This window comes from Pteronotus mesoamericanus, unplaced genomic scaffold, assembly GCF_021234165.1.
Source record: "Pteronotus mesoamericanus isolate MK-2021 breed Mesoamerican mustached bat unplaced genomic scaffold, CSHL_Meso_final contig_116, whole genome shotgun sequence".
Taxonomy (NCBI): domain Eukaryota; kingdom Metazoa; phylum Chordata; class Mammalia; order Chiroptera; family Mormoopidae; genus Pteronotus; species Pteronotus mesoamericanus.
Window position 1 is genome coordinate 34990667 of NW_026555027.1, and position 25685 is coordinate 35016351.

At 36.1% G+C, this 25685-nt stretch overlaps 1 protein-coding gene and 1 non-coding gene across 2 annotated transcripts in view; one reads left to right on the forward strand and one right to left on the reverse strand.

The window, feature by feature from the left end:
- SPATA16 (spermatogenesis associated 16) overlaps positions 1-25685 on the reverse strand; it is a 182005-nt gene that overhangs the window by 144272 nt on the left and 12048 nt on the right. The window lies entirely within an intron of this gene.
- Positions 554-660, forward strand: LOC129077304 (U6 spliceosomal RNA). The gene has a single exon (XR_008529809.1). It is a non-coding gene; the product is annotated as a U6 spliceosomal RNA (small nuclear RNA).

Sequence of the window (25685 nt, forward strand, 5' to 3'; positions counted from 1 at the left end):
TGCTTAATGCACATTCTTGTTTTCTACTTCTTGTCTATTATTTTAATCTTTTTCTTATTAGTTATGAGAGCTCTTTGGCTATAGGACCTATTTTCTCTCACTCTGTAACAACTACATATATGTGATCAAGTGTAAAGATTGCATCTCCTCCAACACATTTTTAAAGATTCAACCGTTATTCTGATAAGGACTGTCAGAGTACATATTATAAAACATTTTTTTTCAATTATTTTGAAGAATAAAGCAGACACTACTTGGGGAAAGTACAACAGAAAACCTCAGTCAATGCTAACTTTGGATGCTTCATAAAGATAACCTGATAAAATTGGATAGCAAGGAGACAAACATATAACACAGATTTAGTAATAACTTCTGAATTCCTACCTTACAATTGTCAATGTGGCTGTAAACAGGCCTTAAAATATAATTTAAGAAAGTATTGTAACTGGAACATGGCAGCTTGAGAGAGCATCTCTGCTCTTCTACCAATCTGACCCCACAGGACCCAGAACTACCTCGACAGAACGTTTTTCACACACACAAAAATATTTTGGCGCTTGCTTTGGCTGCACATATATTAAAACTGGAATGATACAGAGAATATCATCATGGCCATGGTGCAAGAATGACACCCAAATTTGTGAAGCATTCCATATTTAAAAATTTTTTTCTTGGATAGCATAGCTCTTTTTAAAGCCCAAATCAGTAAGAAACAAAATGAGTAGAAAACTAAAATTGTTTGTTAGTATGTCACAGTATTAAACTTCTCGATCTTCTTGATTGATTTTATCTTCTAAATACAATCAACATTATTTTTTTATGTCTTAAATATCCAATCCTCTTGGACTCCTCATATAAAATTTTATAGAAACAAACAAAGAAACAAGCCACACATTGTACATATCCTTGGTCCCTTCCTGCCTGTGTTCCTCTTTAATGTGGTGGGAAGGACAAGCTTCCTTTCTCAGGCACACTCAATGTGGACAGTGGGCCAGTTAGGGAGTAGTCGGGGGTAGCTTCCGGGAGGACATTGAGACCCTACATAGCAACAGGAAGTCAACCTTCAGATTTAATTATATTAAAGGCTTTGTTTATGAACACCAAAACAAAGTGAAGAATAAACGCCTTATTTTCTAATGTCTGCAATATTTTCTATTTCTATGAGAGTCAAGGCCAGAAAAGAAATAAAAATAATCCATCTTAAAGTACTAAAGTGAACACTTCATGAGACCAAACTGTAAGACAACACTGAAAGACAAAGATAATTTTTCAATTCACATTAAAATGGAAAACAGGCAGCCTGCTGGGTAGGCTTTATATATATATTTGTGGTAACCTTGTTTATCAATCAAGTATTATAAGATAGAGAAGTTTCTTGATTTTATCAAATATTACTTATTTGTTTTTGCCAAAGGGTACATCTTTGAAATAAGCTTTGTTATAAAGCAAATATTTATAGAATATGTTGAATTTAAAGGTAGGCTTAAAGGTAAGTGTAGACAAAATACTGATAAAAGGATTGTAAAAAAAGTCCAGATATTTTACTAAATTTTTAAATTTCTATGCAGATGTTTGTAAAGGCTAAGAAGCTAATTTTCCAGAAGATGAAAGATTTTAATGTGGTAAAATGCATTTGAATGTAGGAAGAATGACTTTGCTCAAGTTATATTTGTCTAAAAGTATACATTGTCTTTGATGAAATATGTAGATAAGGAAATAGAAACTTTTAAACTACATATCTGATACAGTATATCAGTGAGAAGAATTTGAATTATGAAAAATAATATTAGGTGTTAATTTTTTATTTCAAAGTGAAGCCTAAAATATTTTTGAATGAAGCATGGGCAAATTAAAAGCATAAGGTTAAAGGGAAAATGCAGTGAAAACCCATATATGTGTAGTAGTTGTTTTGATGAGAAGCTAGATATTAAATGAAATTTCAATAGCAAATTCACTAAAATTGTTAGTTTGATTATTTTGTTTTCCCTAAAAACAACAAGCTCTCAGGTTAATTTATTAATTCTGCCATCATGCTTTCTAACTCACTAGTCTTTTGTTTTTTATGCTGGCCTTGTTATTATGTTTTTCTTTTGCCTCATTCTTTCTTTAGGGTTATTTTTTTCTGTAGATCTTCAACTAATACCTTTAGTTGAATACTTAACTCATTTATTTTAGTTTTCCTTTTAAGTACATTGTATGCATCTGTATTTTACTGAATAAAATATTCATAGCTTTTATTTCCATCTCTTTTGCCAAAAGCTATTTAAGAAAGTTTGGGCTTATTATTATTCTTTAAAACTTTACACTTGATTTGTTAGTTACTTGTAAGATTAGACTTTTTTTTTTAATATTTGCTAGTCATTAATATTTCATCATTTATGGATTATCTGCTGCTTATCAATTTTCATTGCTTAAATGTTAAAGGAATTAACATTTTATGTATAGATAGAAAAAGAGAGGTATTAGTAGTGGGGTTAGTTGGGGATGAAATAGTACTGAGAGCCCCAGAAATGAGTTTTTGAATAAAGTTGGGGACTGCTACAATTCTAGTTGCAGAAGGCCTGTGTCTCTGTTTTGGGCATGCAATAGATATAGGTAACAATCTAATTTTTATTATCTGTTCTTCCCTGGAGCTTTGTTTTTTGGAAATTCAGTCTGGTGTTTGACATCTCTTTGCAGTTATCCTACTTTTCGTATTTTCTTTATGTGGGCTAATGTATGCGGTGGGGTAAGAATTAGGCACAACATCTAAACTATTCTTACCTGTAAATGTTTTAATGTGATGTTTAAAATTTCTTTCTAGAAACTAAATTAAATGTTCTGAGTGAAAGGTCCTCATAACTAGTAGTTTTCAATTGCAATAAATATCTTTTTATATTCTCTTAACAGAATGGAAAGAAGCTCTACACTGTAGAATAACACCCATTGGTATTAAGTTTTCTATCATCTTGTTGCATGAAAGAGGAATGAATCAGAGAGCTCACTACTTGTAACTTTCTACGTGGTGCCACATAGATCTACTAAAGTGTCTCCATGGGAGAGACAGAGTATGTGAAGCTAAGAGATGCAGAGAATTATGTTCACACATCAGTGGACTTAAAAGTACCATCAGGGTTTCAGAAGCAATGCTTTTCAGCCAAGTAGGCCATGATGTGACCTCTATTAAATTTATGGGAATTGAAGAAATGAGGTTACTACCTGGGTGACAAGCTGTTGAATGACAGTAAAAAGTAATTAATCACTCCCACTCCTATTTGTTAAAATGGCTGTGCTTCAGTCTTTTTTTTTTTCCCCCCAGGTAGCCTTCAAATAGAGGTGTGGCCACAGTGGGTTCATTCCCATGTTTCACCTTGATATGATCAGCCAGTAATTTTCTTATTTTCTGAAGCATGTAGATGACACACATTAACCTTCAGTTTTTTTCTCCAGGATACCCCTAAACTCCAGCTATCTGATGTGTAAAGCAGATCAGAAATGTGGCAGGAGTGAAATAAATTAATACAATATATCTTTCTTCTTGTCCCTGCATATCAGGTCGTAAAGGTAGTGATTTTAAAATGTAGATAATGCTAATCACACACTTATTTTATGGTAGTTATTTGTATTAAAAGTAAATACATTATCACATACAAACTTAGCTCTTGTATTATAGTTACAATAGCAAGGTTTTACTGAGTGCTGATATGTGTTTGGCATTGTGCTAAGCCTTTTAAATATAGTATCCCATTAGATATCCTTTAGATGGTATCTTCTTAAATATCATTACTTTCAATTTGCAGATGTGGAAATTGGGTTTAAGAGAGGGTAGTAACTTATCAGACAGTAATTTCTAGAGCTAAGATTCAAAACCAGATCTGGATCTCATCCTCTTCTAGGTCCTTTGTTCTTTAGGTAGTGTGCTCCTCAGTTGGCCATTACTGTTAGTCATAGTCAAATCCTAGAAGGATCAATGTGAATCCCAGCAGCTATTATTAACACTAATTTCTTGTTTATGACCACTCCATTCATATTCATATACTGAGTGGTCTATAGCTATATATCTATATAACTTATAATAGCTCACGTTACTATCATTAAGAAAATAATAGGCTAGGTAGAATAGTCAGGAACAAAGAGAGATAGGCAACATTTATTGAGCAACCGGGTGAGGAATTTTACATACATTAATCAGTTAATTTCTGCATTCACCCATTTTATACAAGGAGAGTTGGCTAATTCAAGAAGCAGAGGAGGCTAGAACATGCAGAAATGGAGAGAATGGCTAAATGGTGCCTACGAATGAGAAAAAGAACAGATGGTGGAGGTGCTATAGTGGGTAAGGGAGCACAGTTCTTGTCAAGAACACAGGTGTCCTTGTCTGGGGTCCAGCGGTGTAAGTCTTGGCTAGGAGCACTGAGCAGCCGTGTGGGCAAGGATTGCTAGCCCGAACTACCATTTTCCTAGCCTGGGGAGTTTCTGGTCCACTCATTCTCTCATCCCCTTTGCTGAACAGCAGTAAAATTAAAATTAGTTTCTTGAGGGAATTTGATAATAATTGGGATTTTGTGGGACTTTTTGTCTTAACATATAAACTGCATATTTCTTTATTTTCCAATTGATTGTCATGCTATTTAAATGTTTTTCATAGCCAAATTTTGTTTAAGTAGGAAAAGCTGGCTGTTCAGGTGGGTATTTTTTTTTTTTTTTTTTTTGGAAATGTTGGGATAACCATACCAAGAGAAGTCAGATATCAAAAAATTAAATGCTTTAAATAGGACATATTTTTTAAGAACTTAAGAATTAAAGGAAATAAAAACCCAATAATTCACCAATCATTGCCCTATGATACATCACTTGATTTCACTTCTATTCACTTGATTTCTCTTTCATTTATCATGGACATTGATAGCAGTATTAATTATGTTGGCGCAAACTTCTATGGAGTAGTATACAAGTTAGCAATTGCCATGAAATCACAGTGAAACAAACCAGTTCCAAACTCACTGGCACACACCTATAATTTGCAATTATATCTTATCCACGTAACTGCAGGTTGTCTAAGTTTGACCAATCTAGGTTATGTCCAGGTAGGCTTTGGTCTAAGGGTCTAAGATGATAGTTAACTCCAGTTTAACTAGGTCTTGTAACAGCGGCTATGTGAGACAGGTTTTTCTCACAGAAAAGACTGTAGCCTTGTGCATTTCAGATCCACTAACACTGCATTGTTCAAAGCAAGTCACAAGGCCAAGCCTCATGTCAAGGGCCAAGAGAGTGACCAGGACGAGGATATATATATAATAAATACTATGACTTGGTGAGGGTAGGGGGAAAGAATTGAGACCAATAACTTAATGTACTACAAGTGGAGGAATAGGTCTCTCTCTAAGAATTTCTTTTCCAAACTCTTCCACAACCCTGGTGTGAAAGTGTACAGTGTGGGCTCTGACACTAAATTAAAGTCTGGATCTCTACTGTTACTATCCTTCTAGTACCAGATTCCTTCAAGATGGAAACAGTTCTGGAACTGTATGTTCCACAGCATGTTAAAGGGTTGTTATATCAAAAAAATTTCTCAGATCAAATAAGCTTATGATATGCTTGACTGTAGGGCTAATACAACTATTTAACATACTAATGCATATTACAGATATTTAAGGGGATGATATGGCATACAATATTTCACAAACTTGTTTGACCATAGAATCTTGTTTGTGTAAACAATTTTTTTTTTTTTTTTAAAAGAACATCTTGAGGGCCAAGAGTTTTGTGGAATCCATTTTAGGAAATGCTGTCCTAGGGCAAATTCCATCTTTCTTACCTCTTAGTTCAGATGGGGCCAGCATCTGGTTAATTCCCCAATTTTGAGATAAATGTTTCCAAAAAGAATATAAGGAGAAAAATAAGCAAGCTTCACACATCTGATCACAAGGCAATATAATTATATTATTGACATGAGCTGGTATACTTTATTTCAATTTATATGTTACCTATGTTACTTTTCAGTTGGTCAAATCCAGGCGTGTCTTACGGTCTTTCAAAATTCCTTTTTTAAACACTTCAGAGATGTTTAATGAGCATATTTAAGGCAAACAAGAATTTAATGCTTGCAGATGTCAAGGGATTTCTATTTCTACTACCAGAAAGAATGGAGTTCTGGGGTCACATAATCTACACTGTTTCATCAGGCATAAAATTCTGGTTAGTAAAAAAATAAATTTAAATTAGCAATATCCATGGATCTTTTTCTTCTTGAAATGAATGTTTAAATTAACACCTTGATGTTATGCTACAGAGAATGACACCTTTTTAAAAAGAAACACCCATGTGGCTGGGACAATTTTAGCTTGGTAGAAGATACTTTTTACACCTAAAATTTTTATGGAATGTTATAAATCTGGAGAAAAATCATTTTTAAACAGCTGAGATTTTATAGCCACCCAGGGATAATAAAAAGTCTGAAGAATATATTATATGATGTAGACGAGAGGGATATATTAGTCAATATTGTGACTTTTTAAGAGTTTGCTGTTAAAAATAGGATAAAGGAAAATTATTCACGATTCTTTCAGCCAAATGTCAGTATGTTTTTGCATAATTCTTATCAGCGTCGTCTACGGTTCAGAGAAAGGCTAGGCGGTGCGGACAGCTTGGGCGGCGGCCGGCCCAGGCCCTCCCGCGCTGCGGGGCAGGGCAGGGCACGGTCTAATTATAAACAGCCGTGAGCTCTTCGGAACCTTTAAAAGGAGATTCTGAAAAGCAGCTGAAGACTTAATTCTGTATTGCTAAAAATATTTAAATGGGGATTTGGAATTTATGTAACACTTGTATACATTATCTTATTTTCTCTTCACGACAGCTGAGAGAGGCAGGTCAGGCAGGCACTGACTCCCATTTTGTGGATAATAAAACTGGGATTTGAACAGAATTAGTGACCTGTCCAAGGTCACACAGTTCATAAACTGCAGAGGAAGAAAAGAAAAATATTTCTTCTGATTTCAAATTCAGTGCTTTCCCCATATCTTTGAGCATTTCTGAAATGTTTTGCTCACAAGGTTTGTTTTCTGATTCCAAGTATATAGTTCATATTATAAATTAGACTTCATCTCTCGCATGAGTTTAGTTGAAAAATGGTGGAAGGGGTGGGAGTTTTTTTTTAAAGTATTGTTTTTCAAATTTAAATATTTTAGGAGAAAGAGGCATAAAAGCAATCATAAGAGGATCTGAATTCTGAAAAGGGAATTTGAACCAATATTTATGGATCTATGCAGAGAAAAATAAGTTTTTATAGTACATGCAGGTCATTTCTCCATAGAAGAATAAAACTTTAAAGCATAATCATTGAGGTTTCAATGTAAAAGCAGGCATGCTGTTTGTAAGAGCTGGTGCTGAGACATAACAGAAAGGAGTACTTTTGCTAGAAAACTAATCAGGATTTTAAGGGATGCGAGAACAGGTGATAACTTACTTTGATGGCTCTCTGTTCAAGTACACAAGAAAGAAACGATTACTTTCCCTTTTACCAACTAATACTATCATATCAGAGTTTCCTAAAGGCTCTGTAAAAACATTTTTCATTTCTGAAAGAAAGGGAAAGATTTCACCCAGACAAATAGAAAGCGAGTTTCTTTACTGACCATTGCTTAAGAAATACAGGCTTAACATGAAGACATCACTATCCATCTTCCATTTGCCTATATGCTGCTAACAACAGCAGTTCCTAGGAGAAAATGTATCAAGGGAAAAAAAATGTTTCTAGCTCAATATTCCAGCTAGTCATATGTGAGAGGAGTAAACTCATGAGGAAATACGATGATTGTCACACTTCCATAGTGAATTATACTATAATGTATCTCAAACTTGATAGTAATATTTCTTATTGTGATAATAATATTTATGGAATATTTACATGTGCCATGAATTGTGCTAAGCTCTCTACTTATATTACCATATGAGATAGATACTAATATCATTTTCACTTTATAGATGACAGCACTTAGACTTAGGCGGCTTAAATAACATCCCCAAGGCCACAAAACAATAGTAGACAATGAAGCTTGCATCAGACTCACAGAGCTCAGTGCTCAGAGGGCAGTCTCTTAACCATTGCATTTCTAAATACTCTGGGAGTTAAATACTGGCTACTACAGTACTGGTTCTAACGCTACTTGCTCCCAAACAAGAAATGTGCACATCTCTCTATAGGAACCCATCCCTTATCAGTCATGGCCATTGGTTCACAAATTGACCCCAGTACGCAAAGGGCAAGGAGAAACTGAAGAAAGACACAGACCACTCTATGAGGTTTCTTGGATGACTACAGGATGAGTAGGTGTCCTCAGACACCTGCCAGAATCTTGAAAGTTCTAGAGGTTTTAACACGGTTCAGTCATGTGTTCAGTCCAGATTCTTTCAACAACACATTAATTTCTCAGGGTTGCACCCTTGAAATAGTTCCAGCTGTGGGAACAGTGGGTATAATGTACATTCCAAGGACAGGAGAGGTGAGAGGAGTCCTCTGATTGCCTGGGTCCAGGTCCTAGGTCAAAAGGTAGTAACATCTTCTCAATGACCTCCTTCAATATGACAAAGTTAAAGTGACAAATGTATTGAGAAAAAAAGAGTTACACACCTCATTTTTAGGATAGAAAATTTCTTGGATAAAAACATACCAGTTGGTTAAATATATTTGAAGAGCGAATCAACTAAAAATATGCATTAATTCTGATGTTAATTGCTGCTACCTCACATTTACTGTGAGCCATACCAGAGTGATTCTGACCATACAAATAATTTCAACATTGAAAATAATATTCAACATAGCATAGATTCCTGATGGCCAGAAAAGAGAAGTGATATCAAGTATCCACTTTAACTCATGAACTTCCCAATTGTCAGATTTGCATATTATCTTAGTCACTTTTTACTGCCAAGAAGTGAAGTCAGAACAAGCCAGATGAATGACAATTGCTTTTCCCCTAATTATATTGCAGCTTTTCCTCCAGCTCTCAGCGAGAGCCCCGATGCCATGTCACTTTCCATAAACACCCAAAGAGCAGCTGCAGACTCTTTCCAGTGTCCAGCCTTTACCACTGTCTTCCACACTAGTCTTTGGTGATGACAAATGAAAGGAAATGGGTCTGCACATAAGCAGAAGAAAGTATTCCTATCATTGTTTTCTGTCCATTATCGTTACACTAATGACAAGAACTTGGAAAGGTTTTCAGGATAAATTCATTTTGTAATTCTTGCCTGCATGTGCTACTTAAAAGTGTCTATTGTTAATCTCACTCTGAAAATGTTTTAGTTTGTTAAGAAATTTCTCTAGGTGCCAAAATGGATCAAGTTACTGTCTGAAATATAATACTGTCAAAAGAATGACAGTGAATTGATACAGAAGTTGATATAGTTCAGGTGCCATTCTCTGTTTTTCTTGTGAGCTTGACAAGTCACAAATATATTATATGCAATCTCATTATGACATGAAATCACTTCTAGGTTTAAGGAGTGCATTGTTGACAACATTATGGTGAACATAAATAGGAAAAACCATGTCCATGATGAGGTTCTCATTTAAAATAAACCAAAACATTTTAAATTAATAAAACAAAACAATCTTCAATTCTCTTCCCCAAAATGAAACTTCCTTTTAGAGAGGGTTACAAAAATTTTATTTATTTCCTTACACATTAGGGAAGAAAAAGCCATGATATTATTACATCTTTTCCACATGAATTTACTCTGTTTCCTCTTTATAAGTTTTTATCTTGATAACTTTACCTTTTGATTTAATTTTAAATAAAAATGTTTCATCACTTCATACTCAGAGTCAACTAAAATAACTGATGTGCACCGATCAACTAGTTAGTACATAATACTGTTACGCTCAATCATAACACAAAAATGTAAATTAAAATCACTCATTTTCTTTGTTAACATACTGCTAGTTAATAAAGGAGACAATTTTCCACCCACTGCATGAGTAGCAAAATGTTATCAATTTCCTGAGCAAAATTATCCCTGAAATGCTCTTTTACTTGTTCTTAATTTTAAAAATATGAGATTATTAGTGAGGGCATATATAAAGGAAAACAGCCTGTGGGGATTAAAGCTACTACAGAGTTGCCAGATTTAGAAAATAAAAATACCTGACACTTAGTTAAAATTAAATTTTAAAAAATAAATAATTATTCAGTATAATTATGTCTCATGTTTTGCTTATGCTATACCATACCACACCATAGCATGCCATTCATTACTGTGAAGTACCAACAATGTTTATTATTGTTGAGTCATGGAATTATTTACAAATTTAATTTTTTTCCTTTTGATTACCCACTCAGAGTATGGGGTTGTTTGTGACTTGATTTTCCAGAACAGAAGTCTGGAAGGGGACAGAAGTCTTGCATTCTGGCACTGCCCTGATGTAAGAGATTCCCTAGGCCCAGGCCAGGGATCCTTGTACCAGAATCCACTGAAGTACCCTTCAGAAAAGAGGGACTCAAACCCGAATTGATTTGGACAAAAGACGGGAGAAATTCCTCAGAGGGTCAAGCTATCTACTTGATTCAGGCAAAGACTGGAAAGAGTCAGAACATAGGCAAGCAAACCATAGAGTTGAATAAAGTGCTCTCCTTCAGGGAGGGGAAAGCAAGGATGGTCTTTTCATGTTGAACCTCTAAAGCGCTAGATGAAGCCATCTCAGTGCCCTTCACCTGTCATTTGATTATACTTTCAGTGACTTAGAGCTGTGGGTGCAATGGGGATGGAGAAGAAAGGAGGGACTAGGGTGCTGGAAGTGAGTTCAGTGGGGACATACAGGGAAGCCACTGTAAAGAATTTTATTTTCTGAAAATAGCATCTTGATCTCTTTTACTATCAAAATTATATGTGGTGAACAATGGAAGAATCAGTTTTAGGCAATTTCTGATCTTGCCCAGGCTTTGAATTTAAGGGCGTAGGACACCACTAGACAAATCCTAGATGAAATTCCTGATTTATGGACTTATAAAATGGTACTGCAGAGAGGATCAAAAGCATGCATCTTAAAGACCTGCCTTCTAGTTAATCTAAGAGTGTTCAGCATAAATATGTTTGATATCCAAAAAATTATCACAGGTCCTAAATTGTGGGGTAGAATAGAATTATACAAGCTCAGAATGAGATATTTTCTCAGAAAAGATAATGCAATAAAAGGCAGCAGCCCAGTTCTCAGGAGTTCTATTGTAAAACTTGAGGAGGAGCCAAAGAGCAACATCAAAACTGCAATTTCGTAAAGCTGTCTTGTGTTTCCATCAGTCATTGTTTAATAACAGTCCATCAAATGTCGAATATCAAAATATCAAAATCTTGTCTGGGAGTTTCTAGTTTAGAAATATGAGAGAGAAAGTGGATGAGAGAGAGAATGAATCTACAAACACGGAAGCTAACAGATGCCTAGCAGTGACCAGGCAAACAACTTTAAAATAGACTTGTATTCTTACTCAAATTAAAAATGCCATCTGACTTGTTTATATTTAATTAACTGCTTGTTCCTCATAGCCAGCCATGCCAGAACTTCCACTACCACTCCCTTTCTTTGCCAAGTTCCTGATTATGCGCTAAGACTGGAGGGTGTAGGGAATGCTATTTGCCTCCAGCTGATGTGGATTAATAATCGAGACACAGGAGCCATTTGGGAGAATAATGAGCTGCTTCCTGGTCTAAACACCGGCTCCAGGCAATGGTTGACCAAACAAATAAAAAAACTATAAAGAGGAAAATGGAGGTTTCTGTTGAATCTTGAAAGAGAAAAATTTGAGATAAACAAAACTATATTTTATCAAGCAGGTAGTAATGTTATGGAACTCATGCCCTCATAAAATGGTATAGACCAGCAACAACAATGACAACAAACCAGGACAACGTTAAGACTTAAAGAAGTGATGGAGTAAAAGAAAATACCACCAGAAAATGGAAAAAAATTAACATCTACCAGAATGAATGGGCTGGAAATTTAAGATCCATGTAAAATAATTGAATGATAGTTGCTTTCTTGTCTTTGGTTAAATTTAAAGGCAATACTGCTAGTTCTTACCATTTAAGAATGATATCAGTATTTAGTGATCATTTATTTTGCTAAATATGTTGTTATTCTGGAATTTTAAAGTTAACGACTGTTTCTTGAATTTCATCAAATGTATTTTTGGCATCTATTACGATGAGCACATGACTTTTTCACCTTTAGTCTAGGAACATACTGGGTTACATAAGTAGAATATCCTGTGGTTGAGCCTACTCTGCTGAATGTGATTACACCCTGAGAGGCCTTCTACACACCCTCACATGAACTTAGATCTCTGTTAGATGTCCCTGTATCACCTTGTACCAACCAGGCCTGCCCCAGCATTTGTAGGGCTTGGAGCAAGAATATAAATGAAGGCCCACATTCCATATGGTTAAACACTTTAAAGCTATAAATCAAGCTAACAAACCATCAAATAAAGTATGTTCCATCCTCCTACCTTGACAAATATATCCTCAAAACCACCTGGAAAACTAGGTTCAAATTAAAATTTTCAGAATGTTCAGAGTTCTGTCCTAGAACATGACTATGGAAAGAAGTGGCCCCAGCTCCTTGTTCTCTCAGTCCGGCTACTCCTCTTTCCTCTTCCTCTCCTGTCTTCACCCAGAACTGTGAGCAGCTTCTTCTATATGTGTTGGGAGGCCTAAACCATGCATTCAAACCCCATTCACAACATCTCTTAGCACTGAGTTTGTATATCTACCAATGGACATGCATACAAACTCCATTTTCAGGACGCTGGATATAGAAAAGTCTGCTCTGGCTTTATAAGTGGTTTTGGCCTCCCTGCTACCCAGACAGGGGTCTAGTGTGGGCTCCAGATGGGTGTGCCCAGGATGACCCACAGATGCCCCCACTCTCTCTTTGCCAGGAGAGAAGGGGCCCAGGTGGAGGAGGGCCAGAGTGGGGTTCTCTGAAACCTAGGACCAGGGCAAGGGCTCTTTATTCCTGAGTCGAAGGGGAGTAGCGCCTTGGACCATTTGATCATAACACCTATAACAGCTTATCTTCTTTTCTTTATTCATTTCCAAACTGCAAACCCCTTAAGGGCCAGGAGCTGCCTTGTTCATTCTTGCATTACCAGCTCCTAGCATAACGCCTAGCATTAGTGACATATTTATAAATATTTTGGAAATTAAAAAAATCCTAGTTATTTAAAAATGAAACTGCATCTTTTAAGGTATACCTGTGACATTTATAAAAATTATGTTTTAGGTTCTAATTAATGTCAAAGTTTTATAGGTTTCAACCCTTTACTACATTGATATAAAACTACAGATAGCATATATACAAACAAAAGTCATAGATATAGAAACTGAAAAACCCTTTTAAATGATAATAAAGAGAAGGAAATACTTTTAAATATGGCAAGGTATTTAAAATATCTATATTTTTATATTTCAAATATTTTTAAATATTTATAATATTAAATTTATATGTATATAATATTCCTAACATCATTTTCTGTAAGAAAAAAACCTGGAAACATTATAAATCAGTACTAATTGGAAAATGGTTATGATATATCAGATAGATGGAATACTATTAACCCCATGAAATTATAGTAATCAGGATTAATGATAAGAAAAATATGAACAATATAATTTTAAGTGAAAAAAGTACAATACAAAATGTATACCAAATACTTACAATAACAAAGTTATTTTTATATATGAACAAGATGGGGAAAAACGATAACAATTGCAGAAGTTTAGTAGAATTGTGGTCCAAATTTTTCTTTTAAAAATAGTTTAATGATATTATAACAAAGCTCTTGGCCAAACATAAAAATTAATTTAATAATACTAAATAAAACCACTTAGCAGTGAGTAGATTTTCAATACCAAAGTATATTAAAAGTTAATGACTGCTTTTAGTTTTTGTTTATATATGTGAATAAATGCATATATGACTATATACAACCATATACATAAAAAGTAATTTAATATCTTTTTTTTGTTATTTTGAATTTAGACATTGTGTTAAACTTTAGACTTTTCCTAATGAGAACTAAAGACTTTTAGCCTGGAGAAGAGCCAGAATTATATTTCATAAATGTCTTAGATACAAAGTGCTGTCCTGTAGAAGAGATCTCATTCATTCATTCATTCACAGTGTTTCTTAAGAGCCTATGTGTTTTACGGGCCTGTGTTAGGTGCTAGAGAGGTAGTGGTGAATGGTACTAGACAGGCCAGAGATGACTATAGAAGCTATTGTGACATCCTGATAGGAGAGAGTATAACAAGAGGATGGAACATTAAGGAAGGCAGATTTCAGTGAATTCAGCTGAAGCATTTCTTCTGGTCAGAGATGGTCAGGGATGGACAGACCACCTACAATGAAATGAATTCCCCTTTAGGTTGCACAACCCACTGGAGGTGATAGTATTTTAAAAAGTAGATGTGTAATTGGACCAGATGACTTTTGAACTTTGAGATTCCCTCTATCATGTGCTCAAATCTTAGACAAGTTCTCCAGAGGAGATCAAAGAGGAAAAATAAGACTCAAACCCGAATTGGTTTGGACATATGGGGAGAGTTTACTTTCAGAGCAATAGCTCCAGGTTGTGACTAGAAGTTAGAGGAGACACTGAAAGAGGACGTGAAAACACACATCTTGTGTGGCACATTCTCCCCTCCTCCTGAGGCAGGAGGCCGCATTGGATGGTCCCTGCTAATTCATTTTGGCTTAGCTATTGAATTTTATCTGCAGATAACTAAGGAAACTAGAATCTCAAAGAAGCTTCGGGACAAAACCGGGACGCAGAGGAGGCCATGCAGTTAACAGCTGAGGCGGAGAGCATGACAGCTTTTGTCAATGAGAGCCGTCAGTGAAGAAAAGGACAAAGACCCATTAGTTCCTGCAGGAAGCGAGCCAGCAAAGCCACTGAAGAGGGGTCCTTGTGCCATCAGTGGATCTGAAGAAATGGTGGTCGAAGTTTGTATTGAGAACATGAAAAACAAGGACGAAGAGCTATTATAGTCAGGTGTATGTTAGGGTGAGTCTAGTTGAAATGGAGAGTGAGAAAGGCACTAAAGGGTGAATGACGAGCAAGAGGGAAAACATTGGGACAGCGGGACAGAGGAAATGGGGAAGTGTCAGCAAATTGCAGAAGTGCAGCCCCTTCTGGAGTCAGCAGGGCAGCTCTTTCTGCAGAGCAGGGCAGGAGGCTTGGCCAGGACTGTGAGACCAGCTCAGAGATTTCTGACCCTGATAGGACATATATTGTGGATCACACTCCTTGTTTTTCAACTACAGTATGTACTAAAAAGTCTACTGTTGACAGGTGCTAAAGAACTCCCTCAAAGAAAATTCCAAAACAAAAATAAAATAAAAAGGATGAAATCCAGATAAAAAAAAAAAGCACAACCTGACACGTGAGTCAAGGTGCTCCCACAAATATTGCATCACCTCACCTTGAGATCAGAGACAGAGCAACACATTTTCATTCTTTCTTTGCAAATGAGGAAACTGAGGCTTTGAGCTCACTGACACTGGGTGGGGAGGGGCCAGATTTAAAATCCATGTTTTCTCATGGCAATTCCTTAATGCCTTTCACTGAATTGCTGCAGCTTTTTACCTGTCAAGAAAGGCTGCTGTAGTTTGTCATGCTCCTTGGCAATTTGTAATTGCTTCTTTTGTCAACACATTCATATTGATAAATTTAATATAGGAGCAATAATTTATTACAGTACAAGGTTATGGTAAAAGTAGGGATACTGCTTCACCTCAGTTTTTCAGAACGGGGTAAAAAAACCTGAGTGACAAGATTATAATTACTACATAAGTTGAATATAAATACAATCTAGCTGACTTTTGAGCAGCTATCTTTTAGGAATGAAGTTTGCCACCTTTCCCTTGGTCTGACATCCTAATGTTGGGGAAAACGTTGCTCAAATAATATGTCTTATTGATATGTATCTACTACCATCACGTCTGCACAGAGAGGATATAATATTTTTCTTTTACTTTTTTTCTTCTGACTTAGCTCATGTTTATCATTAGCTTGTTTAATATCTTCCTTGTAGCTTTCTTTGCTCTTACAACTAGGAATGTATGATTAGGAGAATGTCAGAAAAAGGAGGAGTAGGCCCATTAGTAAATTCATAAATGTTGATACATCTAATATCAAATGTAATCACTTGTTTATATAATCATTTGTTTTTTTAACTTGCTGCAGCCATTCCTTGCTTTCAGAATGGGTTTAATTTAATATGCAGAAATGAATTTGGCTGTCTTCCACTTCTTAGTGAAGGCCTTTCCCAGTCACTGTTTTCACAGAATGACATTTCACATCAAGGGAATATTAGCACCTGGTTTTTCCTTTATAATTACTTGCTTGTATCAGGGCCTTAATTAGAAAATTTGCTAATATTTGTTTTCTCATTATGAACTGAGGTCAAGTTGTCTTTTTGCATTGGTAATTTGTTTACTAAATTAGCCAAAAAGTTAACATGTTTTCATATATAAGTCTCCGATAGAGCAATAAGAAGGAATAGAGCAGGCACTAGAGAAATATTTAAATGCAACATATACGTAAGTGGAGGGGTTATTTAATGCAGATGTAGCATAAAGATATTGGAGGAGCATTTTCCAAGGGTCTCTAACTTTTTGCACATCTTGCAAATGAGGTAACAACTACCCTTTGTTCTGGATTATCTTTTCAAGGGAGTTTGCATGCTGAATAACCTTGGAAGAGAGAAGTAGTAGCTTCCTCTGGGAAAAAAAAGAGGCGTCCTTACTGACCATCGTAAATGATTCGGGTTCTGTAAGGTTGAGGTTCGCCTCCTGCAACACAGTCCACGATGTGTGCAGGCCTCCATCAGGCCTCACCCATGTCATCCCTGTGGGACTTGGAGAGAAGAGGAGCTGATGCAAATGTGATGATGGGTATGCTGCTTGCTGTGCCGTGAATAACGAAATCCTTTGTTTGTGACCCAGGAGTCTCATGTCTTCTATTGCCAGCCACGAACTCTGGCAGGCTGTCCTGCTGGCTTGCAAGGAAGGTGACATAGCACAGCCCTCACAGTCCTTTACAAGCCAGTAGTTCAGAAGGAAGCAGCTTAGCACACACACTGGTCTCACTCACTCAGAGGGTGTGGCAGGCAGAATAATGGCTTCCCAAAGATGTCTAAATCCTACTTCCTGGAACCTGTCAATATATTGGGTTGGCCAAAAAAAATTCATTTTTTTTTTTCCATAGGATGGCTCTAGTAGAGATTAGTTGCGTTTAACTTCATTCAAAACAATCTTGTTAGATAGTATTGTGACAGCTGTCATATCAGTGTGCATTTAAAAAAACTTATCAAAATTGGTGAATTTTTGTTTAGCCATTTTAATATTGAAGATGGAAGAAATCACGCAACATTTTTGGCATAGTATGATTTATTATTTCAAGAAAGGTAAAAACACAACTGAAATGCAAAAAAGATTTGTGCAGTACATGGAGAAGATGCTGTGACTGATCAAGTGTGTCCAAAGTGGTTTGTGAAGTTTTGTGCTAGAGATTTTTTGCTAGATTATTCTCCACAGCTGGGTAGACCAGTTTAAGTTTATAGTGATCAAATCAAGACATTGACTGAGAACAATCAACATTATACCATACAAGAGATAGCCAACATAATCAAAATATCCAAATCAATAGTTATTGGTGAAAATGAAAAAAATGTGTCTTACTTTGTGAAGAAAAGCATATGGACTTTTTGGCAAACCCAATATTATGGTAACACAGCAAGGAAGAATTAAGGTTGCAGATGAGATCAAACTGCCAATCAGCTGCCTTTAAAATGAGGAGATCATTCTGGATGATTTGGGTGGGCTCAATGGAATCCTAAGGGTTCTTTGTGGAACAGGGAGGCAAAAGCATGACTGTCACAGTCAGGGAGAGACTGAAAGTTGCCATACTGTGGATTTGAGGATGAGAAAGAGGACAATGAGCCAAGGAATGCAGGCAGCTTCTAAAAGGCAAGGAAACAGGTTCTCCCCTAGAGCCTCCAGAAGGATCACCTCCCTGCAGACACCTGGACTTTAGTCTAGTGAGTCTCATTTACTTAGTGAAACTCCGAGATAATAAATTGTGGTGTTTAAGCCACTACATTTGCGGTTAATTTTTGTAGAAGCCACATCACTGTAATACAGAGGGGAAAATGTTAAACATTTCTGTCGGGAAAGTTTTGGGTTTTTTTCCTTGTAGTATATATGATTTATGCTTATCCTTTGAGCTTCATTATAAATGTTCTACCTTGTCTAAGTAGAGTTTCCTGTTCTCTCTCTCTGAAGTAGCTTCCTCCAGATATTACTTGCCATACATAATACTATACTTTTTGTAGCACTTTCTACATATTGTAATTAAAATCAAGTTCTTTTGTAATTTTTCTGCAGCTAAAACATTACATATATTTTGGATTAAGATTGATGATTATTTTTGTCTATTGTCTTTTTGGTAAAAGTCCACTCTTCATTCTAAGACTACATTTTCCTATATTTCTAACTTAAATTGTCCTTCAGCCCTGGCTGGTATGGCTCAGTGGATTGAGTGCCAGACTACAAACCAAAGGATCACTGGTTTGGTTCCCAGTCAGGACATGTGCCTGGGTTGTGGGCCAGGTCCCCATGACAGGGCATGGGAGAAGTAACCACACATTGATGTTCTCTCCTTCTCTTTCTCCCTCCTTTCTCCTCTCTCTAAAAATAAGTAAATAAAATCTTTAAAAAAATTGTCCTTCAAATGAAATTGTCTGTTAGGAGGCAGTTGTTCCTCCTTTTTTCTCTTTTAAATATTTTTTCTTGGTGAATAAAATGTTGGCAACTGGTGTTGATCCCCATTTAAAAAAAAAAGTACTGATTCATGATATAATACAATCTAGGAACCACAGCTCTAGGTGCTGTCAAACATCATGTACTGTCATAGCATCTTACTCTTCCCTCACTGGAACATACACCACATTTTATTTTCATTTCTGTGCTAGAATCCTCATAAAGGGGGAGAATGTGACTATTCTGGATTACGTCCCCAGAGCCTAACACAGTGTCTGGCACAGAACAGGCATGTAATAAAAACATGCTGAACGTCATGAATTAGGAAATAAAAATCTCCAAGAGATTAATATGTGTATGATGGTACTATAAGCATTAAGATAATATTCTCCATGCAAACACCTCAAGATAAAAAGTTATGCATTTGAGAGAAAAACAGAGCCATTGCTTCTGCATATAGCATGCTCCTAAAATTATATTTATACCCTCAAATCAGTGACCTCAAAAGATACTGATACTCTTTTTATAGATTCCTATGTAGCAAATGTTTTTTAAAGTTTCAATAGTAATAAAAAGACTTATCTTTTTATGAATCAGTACTATTTAAAATCAGTAAATGTGAGCTAGGGAAATGAATTCCATTTTTCTGTTCTCCTTGGCTCCTAGGAAGCACAAAATACCACTTTGTGCTCATTTGGAGTACCAGGGAGTACAGAATAGGCTTTCTGATTTACTCAATTTCCTCTTTCCCATCTTACTTTCTCCGCCCCTTTTCTATTTGATTTCCTTGTTGACATGTGTTCCTTTGCTCTTATTTTAGCTATGTTTCTTTGTATAGAAAGCCACCACAACTACTTTCTGGAATAAGAGAAATTGAAATACTAATTGGTTCAATTACTATTGTGCTGAGGCCTCAATACACATTTTCACAATTGCTAGGATTGTCCTCAACTCCTTCCTCTAGATTTTGTCTGTTTTTTCTCACAGTAAGAGCGACATCCAAGGGTTGTCTTCCCACTGTGAAGTTTACCTCGTAACTACTTATTTAAGTGAATCATATGTATTTAAAGCCAAGTCCTGTTTTGGTCATTATATTCTCTCCATAACAGTTTAAAAAAGAAAGTAATTTTGGTCCAATGGGAAATTGTAAGCATATAGTTGTGAACACTCAGTAAATGACCATAAAGAACAGACATATATTTTATAGCAGGTGTATGCCAAAATGTACAAAGACAGGTTTCCCTATGAAATGATACTAGAAAAATTAGAAGCAGGTCTAGTCAAAAGATATTTTAAAGGGATCTGAATGAATCTATGTCTTTATTTCCAATCACTTAGGAGGAGTACAAATAAGAACAACAGGATCTCATATTAGATTATGAAGTAATACAAACAGAATGAGACTTTATGAGGGATTATGTTTGCCTTTTAATATCAAACCCCAGTGTCTGTAAGGTGGAAGTTGGAAGGACAAAGAACAATAGAATGAGCTTCTACGAGAAGAGTGTGATGGGCAGGCCACAGGGTGAGTCACACTCCTCTACGGTAGCTTCAGAACTGCTTCATTTTATCTTTCTAAATATATTGAGCTCATAATCAGCCATTGGCTGTAGGCATCTGTTCAGATTAGTGTGTGCCCTTTTAATGATCGTTCAGTGATTTGGCTATGTTGATTATAAAATATTTTGACTACCACTCATGGTTCTCCATAAGATTTTATTAGAAAAAGGGCTCCGCTGCCAAGTACGCAGTATTCGAGTGGTTATAGTTACCATGTGTTTGGAAGCGTACACATGGTTCCTGAGTTCAAGCTGTAACTGTGCTTTTCACTGATAGGATGATCTTAAGCAAATTATTTGACTACCCAGAGCCTTAGTTTCCTTACCTGCAAAATGGGAATAATGATAATCCTACTTCTTTGGGTGGATGCGAGAACTGAAGGAGGTATAGTAAGAAAACTGCTGGCACACACTAATGACATAATAAATCTTGACTGAAGTACACAAACAACAAAGTGAACCACAGTTAAGACCATGCTTCCAAGTATTTGAATGGAAGTGATTTCAGGACAATGATAGAAAGCTCTGTGTGTGTGTGTGTGTGTGTGTGTGTGTGTGTGTGTGTGTGTGTGTATGTGTATGAAAGTGGAAAAAACCCCCCATATTTCTGTTTTCTTTTATATCCTAGAGATGAAGAATGAATAAAAAGAACTGTAAAATGTACCTGTGTATCTATAATCTATCTATAAATCTTAGATTTAAAAAAACAGCATTACTGAAGACAATTGATACTCAAAGTTCAGCATTGATCTTCTGATGCCATGGAAGAAAAACAGCCTTTCTGTCAAATCACTGCCAGCAGTCAGAGAGAATTCTAAATTGCGTATCATGGTTGACTTAACCATTATTGACAGTCTTTATATTTCTTGTTCTATAGTAAATACGTAGTAGGAGGAATCAAATAATTTTCCTATTTGAAATCAATAGTTTATACCAGACAATAATTAAAATGCAGCACTTACAACAAAACTTAACAAGGAAAAATTCACCCAGAATTAATATAACTGTGCTACTATAGGCTACCTATGAAACATATTATTAGAGGAACAGTTCAGGTGAAATCTACCTTTAGCTAGTTGTTAACATCTACCACATTTTTCCTCTCAGGATTTCCTAGGAGAAATGACAGTGCTAGACTTGGTACACTAGAAACAATACTAAAATCTAAAATATTATAATCTCAAATAATAATTCCTAAATTGCCAAAGATTTTACAGTCTCCCAATATATAAGAAATAATGCTTTTGTACAAGAACTTTACAACTAATGAAAGCCTTTCTGATTTTTATAGACTAGGAATATTTTTTCTAAATGTTTTTGCTTAATTACTATCCCATTTCTTAAAAATATAAGCATGCACTTCATTTTAGAGACGTTTATGTCACACCGTAAAGAATGGCTACTCAGGTCAGTCCTGGTGCTACTTAAGGATGGTAATTGGATTTTATTACAAGTTTATAATCCAACACAAATTAAAAAGGGAAGTTTTCTTCTACTCTGCAGAAATTTGCCAGAATTATAAAGAACAAAACTTATTTGCCCCAAGGGAACTTTTCAGACTTGTTTAAAACCACTATACTCCTAAGAAAACCACAAACAACTCATTAGAAACTTGGGGTGAAATAATAAACATGGAAATAAAAATATACAGAAAAGCAAAATGTTAATGACTTAAAACATAGGAAAAGATGCTGAACTTATTCATAATAAGAGAAATGCAAATCTGTCTTATACTCTGATTTTTTTACCTATTATTTTGGAAAAGATTAAAACACTCTGATAATATACTGGTTTGGTGAGAGCAAAAAAAATAAGTTCTCATACATAGCTGATGGGACTGTAACTTGGTAAATAACTATTAAGGTTTTAAATGTGCAAACTCTTGGATTCTAATTTAAGGATATGTCTGCATTTGTGAAAAATGACATGTATACAGGCTATTAAGTGCAGTACTATTTCCAAGGAAAAAATACCAAAAACATCCCAAATGTTCATCAATGGAGACTATATATCTTTAATATCATAGAATTTTATGCAATAATAAAGAGGAAAAATGTGATATACATTGCTAGAGAATAGCCTCTAATATGTACTTAGATGAAAAAAATTGAGTCACAAAAAGATTATTGTATACTACCATACTGCTTATATTTATCAACTTAAAAGATAAACAGTGGTTGCCCATTTAGAGGGAAACTGGGTGGCTGCAGGATTGGGGTGGAGAGGAGACTTTTTAATGCACACAACTTTGTACCTCTTGAATTTTGAGCTGTGTGAATATATTACCTAAATAAAAATAAATGATGCATTTAAATATATAAAACAAAATCAGTAAGTGGCACAGAACAGCTCCTACTTGTGAAAGTCACGTTGTGTGTGGGTGAGCTGATGAGTGGGCTGAGGATTCCACTGTGCTTGTTACTGTCACCAGGATGTACTCAAGTGGAGGTCAAAAACCTATCACAGCCACCTACACCTCTCTCTAGCTTCAGCTAAGTCTTTTGGCTGTTGTTTTCATTTTTTTTCATATTCCCCTTTGACAGCCTACATTAACAAGTGGTGGCGGCAGCAACGTGTAATGCATTAAAAGGATATCCCCATGTGTAAGATCCTATTCTCTGGACGCCCCCTCTGAGAACTCTGCCTAAATCCATCACTCAGCAGGTAGGACCTGCTTTAGAATGCACCCTCAGCGTTCATGACACTGGCATGGAGGGAAATATACAATAACTCAATTTTAAAGTATCCGTGAAAAAAACTCTCTCTGAGCCAGAAATGCTGAGCAGGCCCCTTAGTGTCAGCGATAGCTTCCTGCACTCTAAGATGACATATGTTCTCAGTGTTAGAGAGCATAATATTTTACTTAATTCTTTTGCTTAAGTGGCTACTATTGATAGATTGCTGTTCCCATAACCCATATAAATTGTAGGGTAATCTGTTCATTCCTGATTTGAGATTAGTATTAGGTTTGGGCTGCTTTAAACTATTTTGGGTGTCTTATTTTGGTTCATTGCTGAGTGAACTTTTAAAGTTATAAAATGATTAAAATAAAAACAAAAGAACTAACTGATATGAAGTTACCAGCTGTCCACATTCACATCTTAAGAGGGCATCAGTTAGTGTGAATAATAATTATTTTCTTAATTTTTATTTCTCATTGTTTTGCTCGGTATTTTAAAAAGTTTGCCCTGGCTGGTGTGGCTCAGTGGATTGAGCATCAGCCTGTGAACCAAATGGTTGCTGGTTTGATTCCCAGTCAGGGCACATGCCTGAGTTGCAGGCCAGGTCCTCGGTGGGGGACATGCAAGAGGTAACCACACACTGATGTTTCTCTCCCTCTCATTCTCCCTCCCTTCCCCTCTCTCTAAAAATAAATAAATCTTTAAAAAAATTATTTGTTGTGTAAACAACTTTTCATATCAATAAATAATTGTCCCCTTATCTAAAACCTGGCTCTAGGACACATCCCAAATATAGTGTCCTAAAAGTACAGAGCACACAAACAGCACACATACATACACAGTATGCTAACAAAGCACTTGAGAATTCAAATTTATCAATATTTTAAATTAATTTTTAAAACACTCAAGGTAAATTAGGATGACTTTTTTTCATTAAAAAGATGTGATTACCACTATATGTATAGATATGTTTCCTCCTAAATAGTCATAAACAATTATTCAGTAATATTTCAAATACCAAAAACAAGGAAAAAATCCAATAAATATAAATGGACATGCCAAAATATACAAACAACCTTGCTCACAAACTTTAAAGGTGTATTATAAAAGCAATTTATCATTGTATCAGTGTACATAATTGTAATAACCCTTACTGCTTTTTGATTAGTGCTGCATATACATAGGAAAAAAGGACACAGTAACAAAAAAAGAAAAAAAGTATTCTACACTTCACTGTCCATGGACACCTCTTTCCCCTTTTCTGACTTCCTACTAAGGCTTGCTGAGCTTTCCAAGAAGACTGAGCATGAGTGGGTTACACGTGACCCGCATGTAGACCATTGACCGGTCAGAATGGGGAAGAGGGATAATGGGTCCGTGCAGCCGCAGCAAGTTTCAACCTCTCTTTGAATGAAACACTCCCCAAATCTCATTCTTATTGTGCTCTGCGGCTTCCCCTCTGAAATCTGACCCTCCTCTACTGCTGCCACTATCACTATGCAACCTTCCCATTGTAAACCGGTTACCACATTCAGTTAATCAACCAAGAGGTTGAATATTCTGTCCACATTCTTCAATTTAAGCTGAGCCTCCAAGGAGCCCATGATCCTTATAGCCTCTGTCAGGCACAGGTTTCTGTCCTTCCTGTCCCTTGGCACTGTACTGCAGAATGCTGTGTCACCTAGCTATTTTACCCTAACTCTGTCAATTTCCACAGTCCTGATATTTCCCCACATTTACTAAAAGTTGACACCTAGGTTAAGGTTCCTCTTTGCTCTTTGTCCCAGGATCATCCTGAGTGACTTCAGACATCCAGCTCCAGATGATTCAGCGGTCATCTACTAACATCCTGGCCTCTCACTTTTTTCCTTTTTTTAACTCCTCAACTCCTCAATTTTCCTAATTTAGCAACCCAATCCCATGGAACTTAACATCTCAAATTTTATACTCCAGTACTTCTTTTTGATCTAACTTAGCCTTTCAGCTCTTTCACTCCCTTTTCCCCCACCCTTTAACCTTCAACCGCTGAAGCGCTACGTATCTCGGTCTGACAGCTCCTTTCTGTCCTTTCCTACCCAGCCCAGATCATGGTCAACCGTTTTAACCATTCTTTCCACATTAAAGACAGTAGTTTTGCCCTCTCATCCTTCTCATCGAAACTCAAGTCTGAGTCAATCAAAACTTTTGGATTTTCAGGGACACTGTAGAAAATCGTGTAACTTTGCAGTCTGTTACCTTTACAGATTCCCAGTCTCTCTCCTTAGAGAGGCTCCAAATCTTTTGCACAAATCCCATTTAGCTCTTGTCTCATTTGTCTCTGTTGTCTGCCCAGAGTTCGGTTTCAAGTCTCAAATTCCTAAAATGCTTCCAACTCAATTAAAAAAAATCTAAGCTAAGAATTCTCTCAATTTACCCTCTACCCACAAAAATTCTCCTTTCCTATCTCAGTGGACTAGGTTTCCATGAGATCAAACTGAACTTTCCTTCTGTCTCCAGACCCCGACCCTGTCACACTTTGGGGGATCTCACAGAGTCAATCTCCTTTTCATTACCTTTATTCTCCCTCTCTCTGGACATTTTCAATATAATCATGTCCAGGGTTCATGTTCTTTTAAAAAGTGAAAATAAGCCCATCACTCTACATTTGCC